At 41.7% G+C, this 13300-nt stretch overlaps 1 protein-coding gene across 1 annotated transcript in view; it reads left to right on the forward strand.

Annotated features, from left to right (window-relative positions):
* SPATS2L (spermatogenesis associated serine rich 2 like) overlaps positions 1 to 13300 on the forward strand; it is an 80543-nt gene that overhangs the window by 12711 nt on the left and 54532 nt on the right. Inside the window, exon 2 of the mRNA XM_050339608.1 lies at positions 6523 to 6600. The gene's annotated coding sequence lies outside the window, so the exon portion shown is untranslated. The remainder of the gene's footprint in view (positions 1 to 6522; positions 6601 to 13300) is intronic.

A 13300-nucleotide genomic window follows, 5' to 3' on the forward strand; every position in this document is an offset into this window, starting at 1 on the left:
TCAGCCAGAGGAAGCTCTCCTGACAGATTGACCTTTCAGTGTGCATAAGTGGCAAGTAAAATTCACGGTGGCTCCAAGTGGCAGCAGAACTCAGCTCAGAGGGAGGTAATTTTCACACAGAAGCATGAAGAGTCCACAGATCGTACAGAATCTTTTCCTAATTCTTTCTAGGATCTTGTGACCCCTGAAGTGTAGAAAATGGTGATCCTATAGCTCTTCTAGGGACTGAACACATCCTGGCTGATCAGGGTATCAGCAATTGTCTTAACCAGAGCTTTCCAGCTTTGTGGCGTTGCTTGGTTACCATCATTCCCACAACTCTCAAATAAAGAAAGCAAAGTAAATGTAAAAAACCCCTGGTTTCTATTTATGGGCCAGGCTACTGTACAGATCCAAACAAAACAGAATTGTAAATCCTCTGCAGCTTCTTTAATGATAATTTTTTTCCTCAAGTATTCCACTTGGCTAGTCCCAAAGGCTTTCCATATTAAATATGTTTTTTCAGTATATTGGACTATTTCTAGGATTCTGTACAAACTCATTAAGTTCAGAAACTGGAATCTTGACAAATAATAGCTTGTGTTGTCGGGCAGTGTTGCTAACTCCAGATGGCATACTGCCTTTTCAGCCATACTTTATGTGCATCCTCAGTTCAGGGCAGGGAAGAGGGTGCAAAGATTAGCTTGGAACGTGTTGGGGAGTATTTTCTTTAGTAATAATAATGAATTGTCATAACCATTTGGCTGAGGATGTCACGTCATTTTTTGAATATTCCCAAATGTGGCTTCAGAAGTCCTCTCCTGCCCTTAAGGCAATAATTTTGGCATGTGGGCTCATGTGTTCCAGGAAAAATTCTCTTAATTCCAATTAGCTGATCTTGACAAAGACACTCTGAGAACCAAGTGGAGCATATGTGCCTGGGTAGCTGTTCTGTTCTTCTCCCCGCTCCACTGAAGAGTTCTGCAAAATGAAAAGTATCATTTTTTCACTTTCAGGCTGAAATAGATAACTAAGACAGTCATATTGCTGTGTTACAAATGAGTATTAGTTTCTTTTCATGAAGTTCATTCCCAAAACAAGGCTTTTCTGGGAACCTGTGGGTGGGTTTCTTGGTGCAGAGAGCTTTCTGTAAATGTACTAGGATCATAAATAGTCTGCCTGGAATTGGTTACAGAAACCCTCATAGTGTTTCTGATAGTGGAGAAAACTAAAATAAGTGGAGATATCTGTGAGCCAGACAGAGATTGAGGAAAAATAAACATATCCAAGTAAAACATTCCCAGCTGTGGAAAAAAAACTTTCCCCATCTATCAGAAGTATGGTACATATAGGAGGCACACAGCAATTCTTGTAGGAAGTAGAACTACTAAGTGTTGCCCTATGCTCATTGTCTAAGAGCTGGTGCTTTAGTGGGGCCACAAGTGGGTCCTCTAACCATTTTGGGCTTCCAGTGGGTCCAGTTCCTGTGACAGTGGACATCTAAGAGAGATTTCTCATCTGGTGAGATACTAAGTGTTGTACTGTGCGGTGTGGAATTTCCAGTGTCATCTGGCTCACGTATGTCTGTGTTATGGATCTATTCCAGCTCCAGTTCTGTCAGGAAGAATTGGGTTAGACCATTAATACTTTGGGAGTAAATTGTTGACTGATGTTACATTAGGAGGAGTAACAAACTGAAATAACAAGAGATCACTGTTAGGAGAATAAAGGTGCTTACAGACTCTGCACGTGGATTTGGTTTAAAAAATGTGTCTATGAACATTCTGAGCCTATCTTGATTCTCTGGCTCACATCAGAGTTTCCATACAACAAGGAAGAGCTTCAAAGACTAGAAGAACTGGATATTTAAGTCTTTTAAAATGTATAGATCACAATAAACACCAGAGTTGGTTTGTTTTTTAGCTCATGCTAGTTCGTGCTGGCTGAAACTGAAAGAGTGCCAGTTTTATGTCTGGTTCCATGGTATGAGGGTCTTCAAGAGCAATTCTTCCCCTTGACAGGACAACACAGCATTTACAGGTTTCCTTCCTTTCTGGGCTAGTGTTGAACAAGAATTCTCTCCCTTGCCCTACTGTGGTGTTATCTGACTTGTGTCACTGGACAGAAATCTGGCATAGGATGAGAGCTGGTCCAATCCTGAAGCTTTTATTTGGTTATTTCCCAGTCCTAAAGTCAACAGGTTCTTTTGCTATATGATCTCTGGCAAATATTGGATGAGGATGGTTTTAGTCAGAGAGGTTAAACTGCTTTACAATCATATGCATCTTTTGTTGTAAAAAGAAATGCACGTAGTGAATGTTGATATGAGTTGTCCTCCGAAGGCTGGATCCTGCTGAGTGTGCTTAGCACTGCATTCCCTGGACCAGAGCTGGAAGCTGCAGCGTGCAGGATGGAGTGTCATGGGTTAGTTGTAAAGGCAGGCAGAGTTATTAATTGACTGGATACTGAGATGCAAAACAGCATCTTATAACTGTGCTGAAGTGTAGCAGTGACAGACAAGGAGCCTTATTTACGATGACTGTGTCAGAGCTTACAGTCTGTGTTGGGTGTAAGGTTGAGACTAAATGTTTTAAGGCTTAACTGTCAAAGACATGGAGGTTTTGCTTTCCATGTGCTAAAGAACTGCATTGGCCATTAGGGAAATGTGACTCACTACCTGGGCCAAAATCAACCAAGTGCCAAAACTGTCAACAAAATCTCACTTCTTTGTGTGTGTGTACCAGCAAATGCCATACAGCCTTTGCACTTGGTCATATCAACATTCAGCAGAAGATTCCCTGCCTTCTGTTGACTTGCTTCTCACCTAAATGTTCCATCAGTGGTCTCACCAGAGAAATATCCTGGGAAGAAAGTTAACCATAGTCCATTGCATGCTTGTGTTATCAGCATTCATCCCAGCTCAGCGTCCTCTGATTCCACCTATAAACCTAGGTTTCCATTTTCTGAAAAAAATAAACAATAAACCAATCCAAAACAAAGCCAAACAAACTATTCTCAGCAGACTGGGACAAATTACTTTCAGTTAATTTCAGTGCTAATCTTTGTCATCAGGCTATACTTAGCACTGTATTTTGCACTGTGTATAGAATATGTACATGGGAATTGAAGATTATGTTTACTGTTTGGATCTGTGAGACTCATAGGTCTACAGTGGAATTAACAGAGTGCAGTGTTTTAGGTTTTTGAGCTCTTCTGTGTGACAAGTGTATTGTGAAATCCTAGGTTAGGGTTGGGGTCAGATTTACGCATCAGAAGAAAAGTGGTCTAAGAGCTTGTTCTACTCTTCTGAAAAAATAAAGGAAGTTCTTATAGGATGAGGGCCCCTCTCCAGAGCATTATATAGCTCATGGTACGCTTTCTGCTCTGTAGATTCATTAAAGCCTGTGTCACAATGGGTGGCTGTTGTGGTCTAGATTTAAATGTAGCACCTGGTTCTGGTGCTTGTATGTGTCATGTATCACATTAATATCAGCATTAGGGAACTGTTGAATAGGTCAGAGTTCAAGATGGAGAGGTATTTAAGTACTTGGTTTATTTGTATCTTCTACTGGGTTCTAGAGCTGCAATGAGCATTGATTCCTGCTGGGTTTTTTGGCTTAGGTTAGCTTTGGTGTGGTTGTTTGTCACTGAGCCCTGCTGGATGTTTGGTTTGGTGATTTGATATCTGAGGCTCTGCTTTTTTCCTCTTCATACCCTGCAGTGAGGGACAACGTGTCGAAGGTTCTGCAGGGGGGGTTTCATGTCATCTCCATGCACATATCCTTCCTTGGCCATGGCTCTGGTACAAAGGACTATGGACCACTTTTTTAGAGTCCGTATTCTATGGCCTGCAGAGAGACAGCATGCTTTCCTTTTTCAGGGACCTTTTTTGTTTGAAAATAAAAACCACTTCAAGAATTGACCTTTGATTATGATGGGAAATTACCTTAAAGATTTGCAGACGTTAAGCAACAGTATTTTCTGTGATGATACATGAGTGAAATAAGTTTCCTTGTATCTGTTGTGCCTTTACTCTTGATTTCCTTTCTCCTCCCTTGAGTCATTATTTCCTGCATAATGTCTTCTTTAAAACATGCTATAGAACATTGAGTCAGGACAAAATGGTGACTTAGGAAAGTGATCAAGTTAGAGATGTCCCTTACAATTAATTAATTTTTTTCAAGGTACTAAATCTCATTTGGTCAAACATGATAGATGTGGTATTGCTTGGAAAGAACAAACCTTCACAGCACACAATAAAACTTGGCAGTTTTTATAATTTTGCATACATAGCATACAGTTGTCTTGGCTATCTGCTGCTTTATGGGGATGCAAAACAAGAGCTTTGGATTTAAAGTTTTTACTCTTATTTCTTTGTCTTTTAAAATAGTCTTTAATAATAGCACTCAAAGGACAACAGTTAGAATTCTAACTTGAATAATTTCATACCAGTGACCATATTTATTGACCACATCAAGAAATGGGATTCTGACATTACCTGTCACTTTCTTCAATATCTTATGAAGTTTAAAAGGAAAAAAATTGTCAAAAGAAGTCACTGAGCAGGAGGAAAATAAGTATATTTTTTAAGTTTTAAAACTCTTCCCATTTGATTTTTTTTCCCCCAGAATTCAGTCTTCCAGTGAAGTTGGAGAGTATTCTCTCCCACAACTTGGGTTGAAGATCAAAACTGGGTTTTAGCAGGCAATGTATTATGCAGGGAAAAAGAGCAGAATCACTAGGGTGCCTCAGTAAAATAACGTGCATGATCTGATTTGCTGTGTTTAAATCCTAAAAATACCACCTGCAGACTGTAGACAGTGCCACAAGGAGTTAAATGCCCATATGTTGGTGTAAGAAATGCAGTGACTCTTAGGAATGTTGCTGTCTTTCTCTGTTTTAACCCACATGCTTACTAGAGAAAGGGGATGAGTTCTCAGCCCTTCCTTGCGTCCCTCTAAAGGAAATAAATTACCAGGTCTTGCCCTTGCTTGCACCAAAGAACAAACTACTGGTAAGGCCATAGCATAGGCGTCTTCCTGAGTGCTTGGTGAGGGTTTTCTGCTCAAACACGGCGAGTTGGGTGTGCTTTCCTCACCAGCTTTCCAGTCCCTCTATTCCTGCCGTGGATCTGTGCCTGTTGTGTAGGTTCCAACACCCAGAAGTGCTCTTTAACACCGACATGTGTGAGCACTTGTATTTCTTCATCGAAGCGTCCCATTTTAAATTGCTCTATTCATTCCTTTGATTTTGAACATAGCTGTGACTCAGCAAGCCATGCAGAAATGGGTGTTTAGATTGCAATGGACTTTGGGACCTAAACCGTGAGAGTCTTTGTTTTGAGAGCCTTTGCCAGGTGAAATGCTTCAGGGAACATCTGGCTGTTTCGGATGCAGAAGCAATTAAGAGCTTTCTGCCATGCTTTAAAACAAAACCTGTGATGCTGACAGGACTTTTGCAGTCTAAAACTCACTTTGGCTTTGGTAAAACGTGTAGTTTTGTAAGGATAAAATGGATTAAATAGGACAGCAGTCACACACTTCCAGTCTGTTACAGAGAGTGAGTATTTTGTAATACAGAAGGGAAAATTAGCAAAGACAATCCAGTCACAGTGGCTTAGCAGAGGCTGATTTCAGCGGTCAGGATGTTCAGAAATGTCACAATACACTTTTAGGGGTTAGCTGGGGGACTACTGAACAGATCTCATTCCAAAGCAAACAAGGACCAGTCTGCAACTCAACAGCAACCAGAGAGGACTGATTTCTGTCTGGCAAGCACAGTAAACCATAGACCAGGTCATGACTGCCTTCTCCTTGCAACTGCTGAAGAGAATACACAACTTAACTACTTCCTCCCTGCTAATGAAATTGGGAAATCAGTTTCCATTTATGTGTGTACGAATGTAAACAGGCTCTCAGCTTTCCATGTGGTTGTGTGTCCTTAACTTTAGGGACTGTTCCTCTGAAATTCATATGCAAATTGGCAAAGGCCTTGTACTGTGAACAAGGTGCTGGTGTCGCTCTTTGGGTTTTCCTTTGTTTCATCTGAGTTAGTATTCTTGAGATGATAATGTTGTTTTCTGGAGAAAAATGACCACAGTGGAACTGCGCTAGTGCTGCTCAGAGGGTTGGATTGGTAACAGGTGAGTTACCGTAACTTGCACCTACGACCCTCTTGCGTGAATGGGTAGAACAATTTGCATTGCTTTGGTTTATCTTTCTGTGCATCTCAACGTGCTGGCTAGTTTGAGCTTAAAATATATATTTTAAAAATGGCTTTGCTTTTAAGTGGGATAGTTATGTGTGTGGTCAAGAGTAGGGCTAACAGCAAGACTTAGGTAATTGCCTAAGCTTTCATGGCAGTGAAGATAAGCCCTGAAAAAAGATAAGCCCTGTAAAAACAGGTAGGGGCACCCCCGTGTGTTGACCAGAGCAGTAAAGGAATAAGGAGTGTTTTTTTCACAGAAGTCTCCTGTAAGGAAAGAGCAGTAAAGTAAATCAAGAGTAAATTAACTAATTACCCTTTTTTTCCCCTTTTATTTAGCTTCCAGCTATTTTTGCAGGAGATAGTCTATTGGAGAAGATAGAAAAATAGGAGCAGAAACTGGATTCATTCACAGTGGTAAGACACCTTTTATATCTCTTTTGCTAATCATTCAGATAGGAAGGTTCTTTACTTATAGGTCTATCAGTGCAGGAACAAGAAGCCAGGAACTTGGAGAGCTTCTTTCACCAGGGCAGTGCAGCCTATTTGAAAGTCTTGGAAGCTGACTCATATGGAAATCTTAGTGTCTTGGGTTGGAAGGGACCTTAAAGGTCATGTAGTTCCAACGCCACAGACAGGGGCCCCTTTCACTAGACCAGGTTGCTGAGAGCCCCATCCAGCCTGGCCCTGAACATTCCCAGGGATGAGGCAATTTCATCTGCAGTCTTTTACCCCTCCAGATAAATTTCTCCTTTATTTTCTTTCTCTGTGTCACTGAGCTGGCCAGCATATATTGTCCTACTGCTTTTCCTCCTTTTTCCCCCCTCTTTTGTAATTGCTTGAACCACTGTGAAGGTGTAGCATGTTTTGCAGCTGAAAGTTCTGCCTAACTGCTATTCTGAACTCATATCATACATAGTCTAAGGTGATGTTCACAGGGTAGTGGGGAAGGGCAGCTTTGTTGTAATAAAAGAAAATTAATTAGATAAACACAGACTACAAAACTGATAAATGGGGTCTCTGCAATTACCTCATTTTAGAGCTGGTCTAAACCCCATTGTTTCTGCCACTTATTTCAAAGAAAATATTTGTTTTAACCTATCAAGTAATTCCTTTTGCTATTTTGTCTGAAAGCAGGCAGTTGCTCTCTGTCCAGCACGTTAGAAAAGCCTAAGTGCAGTCTGTTCCAAGTCTGAATCTAACAAGTGGGCTAATGACCTCATTGTTTCGTGATGTCCTAATGGAGATGACCATTTTTTCTAATGTCTTTTAAGGTTCTCCAGTTTGCTTGCAGCTGGACATCTGGATTGTGGTTCCTATGAACAGCTTCCTGAGAAATCTTCAATGAATCACTTTATGCCTTTATTTTAAATCTGTAAAATGAGATAACAATACTCCCACACTTAAACCTGGGTGTCAGGATGCTAAATAGATTATGTATTGAGGTTTATGAAATGCTTAGTTGTTATAATAAATAGGCTGAAGGAGAACTCATCTCATTTGCACGTGGTACTGCATGCACCCTCCTCCTTTGGTGGAGGGCAGTTATGCTGTTTCCTAAGGATTTCCTTTTTACTTCAAACTTCTTTCACACAGAATTGCTACATGGCAAACTTTCAAAGCTTTTGGTGGTGGAAGGCTCACAGGGAGTGGCTGAATAGAATCAATCTGGTACTTAATAATTCAGCTTGCTAAACTCAGTAGTGGTGAGCTGTGTGACTTCCTCAAAGGAAAAAATTAAAAATATACGTGACCAAAGTGGTTCTTGCACATCTGCTGATTGCAAGTGTGGCTGAGTACATGATGAAATATTACTTGTCTGGCTCTGAGCTCTGTGTAGCACAACCAAAGTGAATCATGGGGTCAGTTGCTGACCAGAACTGGAGCTGTCAGAAACAGATGGCCTGCCTAGAGAGCAAGGTACTTGGAAGCATCTCCACCCTTGTCAGCAGCGTTATACAGCACAAGGATTTCTCAGAAGTAGTACTGTGTTTTCAGTGAAAATATGATAGTTTTTCAGCTGCACTTATCTTCCACATCAGAAAAATGTCTTGTGGCTCTGAGAATAAGGCAACTTGCTGACTTACTAGTGAAGGTCCATATTTGTGAATCAGATCCTGTATTTGGAGGCGCAGTAGTAGGGAGTTCAGTAAAGTCCTCAGACTTGCAAAGGGGCTAGTTTTTCAGCTCTGAGAAGCCTTCAGGTTGCTATTAAAAGATGGCTGGTGTGTGTAAATGTTCCTTCTGGTCATGAGGCCAAAGTTTTTAATCAACTCAGAAAATCTTTTCCTGTACACTCTCTCCACCTCTTTACCTCTTGGTAGAATGATAATCTTCAGACTGTAGTTGGGCTGAGGATTATACTCAGCTCAGATATTTGGATGTAAAGTGTCCTAAAGCATCTAGAGAAATAATAAAGTTTTGTAGCCACTGAATACTGGGGCAAGTTCTTGATCAGAATCTGAGAAGAGAATAGTAGACCAGTCTGGAATGTGTTTTCTGTTTGGCTTGCTGTGGTGGGTTTAACCTGGCCAGCAGCCAAGCACTCACACAGCTCCTCACTCACTCCCCACAGCAGCTTTTCATAGTGGGATGGGGGAGAAAATAGGAAGAACAAAATCAAGACAACCCTTGAGATAAAAAGTTGAAGTGAGGTTTAGTAGGTGAAGAGGAAAAGAGGAGGTAAAAAACAAGCAGAGCAAAGGAGATGGCACACCAGGTAATGGCAGACCAATGCCCAGCCGGTCTCCAAACGACAGTCAACTTGAAAACGAGAAAAAACCCACATATTTTTCTTCCTCTATCCCAGTTTTTGTTCCTGATCTTAAAGATATATTGTATGAAATATCCTTTGGCCATGCTGGGTCCCCTGCCAGCCTCTTGCCCACCCTCAGCCTGGCTGTAGAGGGAGGGAACAAAGGTGGCCTTGACATTGTGCAAGCAGAGCTCAGCAGTAGTCAAAACATGGGTGTGTTGTCAGCACTGTTGTATCCACAGGTCCAAAGCACAGCACCATATGGGCTGCTGTGAAGAAAGTCAACTCCATCCCAGTCAGATCCAGCACAACCTCAAATCATAGTGTTTTGGATTTTTAACTTACTTTTTAATGTAACACTAATAAAAGAATTATCAGAAGAACAAAATCCTATTGTAAGATATTAAGAACTGAGTATTCTTGATTAAAAATGTTTTCTTGTATGTGCATATGTGTAATTTTCATTAGAATCGTGCACACTTCTGAAAGAGTTCAAAAATACTCTTAAGAATGTGCTGAAGTTTGTTTTTCTCCAAAAAATGTCTCAAAAAATTTGGTTCATGGAATTCAGGAGCACTTAAGTGCTTTTCTGAATAGGGCCTGCATATTCAAGCTGACTCTGTCCTGCAGGAACAATTCTGGAGAAAGGTCTGATGTTCACACTGGGCAAATTATGTCAGAAATGGGTAGTTTAATAGCCTATAGATGCATCTTATTACTGTCTGTATAAATATGTAATTTTGTGCCTTAAATAATCAACTCTACAAGTCTTATTTATCATGAGACTGGACAGATAAAATGCTTTCAAAATTGAAACATAAAGAGGTAGAATTATGTGATTGTCCTAGAAATGGAAAATCTAAAAAACCCCAAAACATCTGAAATAGGAATGAAATCTTAATTCACTTCTTAAAAAAAAAGAAATCAGTGACATTACTGTCAGTGTCCCTGTTCTTCCCTGCAACACCTCATTTTTGATCATGCATGCTGCTGTCAATGAAAAATAAATGGCAGCTGTGTGATGCAAAGAGCTCAGATAATTCAGATTAGAGTTCACTGATTACTTTGATCAATATCAAAGTCTGAAACTGAAAGCAGGTTGAGCTTTCACATAATTTTTAGAGGGAATAATTGAGATTAAAGGAGACTTTTGAGTTCTTGAATTGATTCTTTATTTTTAGGATATTTGGTCTGCTCTGTTATTGCTGGCCCTTCTTTATTCCACTTGTTAAGGCAGATAAGCATTTGTTCATGGTGAAAAGCATCCCAAAGCTTTTGGTGAATGTAAGAGTTCAAGGTGGCACCTTCAGATCTCTTAATGGATTCGTCAGTTGATGTTGTCGTTCCAGGAGAGAGATGACATTATGGGATTAGGTTGGTCATGCAGTAAGCACAGTGAAACTGAGACTTCAGTGCCTTCATGTAAGGTGTTACGCAGTTTCTCATGACTTTTTAACACTGAAGCACTGATTTGAATGAAACTTTCCTTTAATGATGGGGAAGAGTGAACATATTCGTGAAAAGGCAGCCAGCCAGTGAAGGCTGAACAAAATTGCCCACTTCCAGTATATTCTGAAACGGTTCAAGCTGTAAAGGTTCATGATTACAGCAAGTAGTTTTTCTTTGCCAGTGATAACTTCCATTTTTTTTCTGTTCTTTTTATGGAGTATACGCTCGGGGTAGTTTGGAAGAATTGTGGATATCTTTGTCCTCAGCCAGAAAGGAACAAATGGCTTCTCTGAGGGCAGTAGGATGGAGTGTGTATTCTGCTAGAATGGAGGATCGAGGCAGTAATTTGTGCCCTGTCCAAAAGCAGAGGGTGTATGTGGGGGAAAAGTGGTGAAAGAGTTCTTGTATTTTTCCTGCAAGAGCACAGTTCAGGCAGTTTAAAAACAGCTAAAGCATTCCCTGTTTGCTGTGCTCTGATTGTGAGCAAGGTGGCTAGACTGTCTGATCTCAGTTAATGAGCAGAACCTCTGGAAAAGTAATGATTCAGGTCTTGGAACAACTCTACATTTGTCAATATTATTGGGAACGCTGCATATTTAAGGAAGGCAGCCAGTGGACCTGAATCCCATCCTGTGTAAATGGCTTCTCATACATGGGTCTCTTTTTTTTTTTTTTCTTACATTGTTGGAGAGTCTAAATACTGAGCAACTCTAAGGCTTTTCAGCCAAAATCTTTGGTTCTCTGGGTGCCAGTGATAGAGCTCTGTTAACCACAAAATCCAGTCACAGCTCACGTCTGCTGCCTGCAGAGCCAGCCCTGCTTGTTTTGGTGTATGGCTAAATTGGGGATGTGAATTTGTGACAGCTCTGACTGTGCTTTTGTCTAAAGTAAGAAATCTGTACGAGTGACTGCCAGAACTGCTCGTTATGAATGAAGATGATAACTTCATGCATGGCTTCATGAAAATACAGTCAGACACTTAGGAAAAAAACCCAGGTGTTCAGGAGTCACCTTTGCCTTTACTTGGGAAGGCTCTAGAAGAGTGAAGGAGAGACGTGACTGATACAGGGCTTTACTGGATAAATGCTGAGGTCAGTGATTCTGTGTTTGCACAAGTCACAGTAACTTCCTGCTTTGTTAAGCTGAACTTTGCTTATCCCAAGTTTTGCTGTGATTTGGGCTCTCTGGGAAATGATAACTAGCTAGTAGGGTATTCAGTTAGCTTTTTGAGGAAGCCTGTTTCAGCAGATGTTTGAGAAATGTTTTAGTTATGCTGAGGTGGCGTCACCAAACCTCCCGTTTGACTGGAAAATTCCGAGCCAGCTCAGTTTATTGTCTGCCAGTTCTTGCTGCTTACAGAATGGTTGGAGCAAGTTGAGGTACTGGGAGTTTGACTTGCTGAGAATTTGTCTTGCTCAGTATGGTAGCTCTGATAACCAGCACCATTTCTTTGATAGAGCCCATGTGTGACATATGAGAGCTTGTAACTGCTATTGGAGTGTTCCTAATTAACAGCAATGAGAGGAGAGATTTACTAGTTAGGGCAGTTCTGAAGTTCACATACAAAATGTGCTTTTCTGTGTGCTTATGGTGGACTGACCCTGGCTGGGTGCCAAGTGCCCACCTAAGCTGCTCTATCCCTCCCCCCCTCAGCTGGATAGGGGAGAGAAGACATAACAAAAGGCTTGGGGACAGATCTACTCTGCTATTACTATCACAGGCAAAACAGACTAGACTTGGGAGAAATTAGCTTAATTTATTACCAGTCAATAAGAGTAAGATAATGAGAAATAAAACCTAAATTTTAAAACACCTTACCCCCAGCCCTCCCTTCTTCCCAGGCTTCACTTTACTCCCATGTTCTCTAACTCCTTCCCAGAGCAGTGCTGATGGATGGGGAATGAGGGTCATGGTCAGTCCATGACATGTTGTCTCTGCTATTCCTTCCTTCTTGGGGGCAGGACTCCACACACTCTTCCCCTGCTCTGGGTGGGGTCCCTGCCACGGGACACAGCCCTCCGTGAAATTCTCCAACGTGGGGCCTTCCCATGGGCTGCAGTTCTTCAGCAAGGGTCCCTTTCTACAGGGTGCAGTCCTTCAGGAACAGGCTGCTCCAGCGTGGTTCCCTCGTGGTGTCACAGGTCCTACCAGTGTGGGCTCTTCCCTCCATGGGTTAGCAGGTCCCTGCCAGGAGCTTGTTCCAGCATGGGCTTCCCACAGGGACACAGCCTTCTTTGGGACCCACCTGCTCCTGTGTGGGGTTTACTACAGGCTGCAGATAGATCTCTGCTCCTCTGTGGACATCCATAGGCTGCAGGGGCACAGCTGCTTCACCATGGTATTCACCACAGGCTGCAGGGGGATGTCTGCTCTGGTGCCTGGAACACCTCCTCCCCCTCCTTTTCCACTGACCTTGATGTCTGCAGAGTTGTCTGTCTCACGTATTCTCACTCCTCTCTCTGGCTGCCATTGCTGCTGCATGGCCTTTTTCTTCCCCCCCCCTCTTTAAATTATATTATCCCAGAGGCACTACCATGCTTGCTGACAGGATCAGCCTTGGCCAGAGGTGGGTCCATCTCTTGAAGCCAATTGGCATTGACTCTACCAGATATGAGGGAAGCTTCTGGCAGCTTCTCTCAGAAACCACCCCTGTGGCCACTCCTCCACTACCAAAACGTTGCCACACAAACCCTGTAAAGCATCTGAAATGTTTTCCCAAGAAAAATGGATCTGGCATCCTTTAGCACAATGAGAGTTTCAGCTGGTAGAGCCTTGTGGTAACTGCACATGAGAGCTTAATTTGATGCTTTTGAACACTAGGTTTTGTGGAGCAAATAATATATTACATTAACCTCCAAAGCTATGTTAAATATTCATCTGCAGAAATTCTGGACAGATGCAAAGTAGTAGTCT

This window comes from Myiozetetes cayanensis, unplaced genomic scaffold (assembly GCF_022539395.1).
Source record: "Myiozetetes cayanensis isolate MyiCay16 unplaced genomic scaffold, myiCay2020 scf9, whole genome shotgun sequence".
Taxonomy (NCBI): Eukaryota; Metazoa; Chordata; class Aves; order Passeriformes; family Tyrannidae; genus Myiozetetes; species Myiozetetes cayanensis.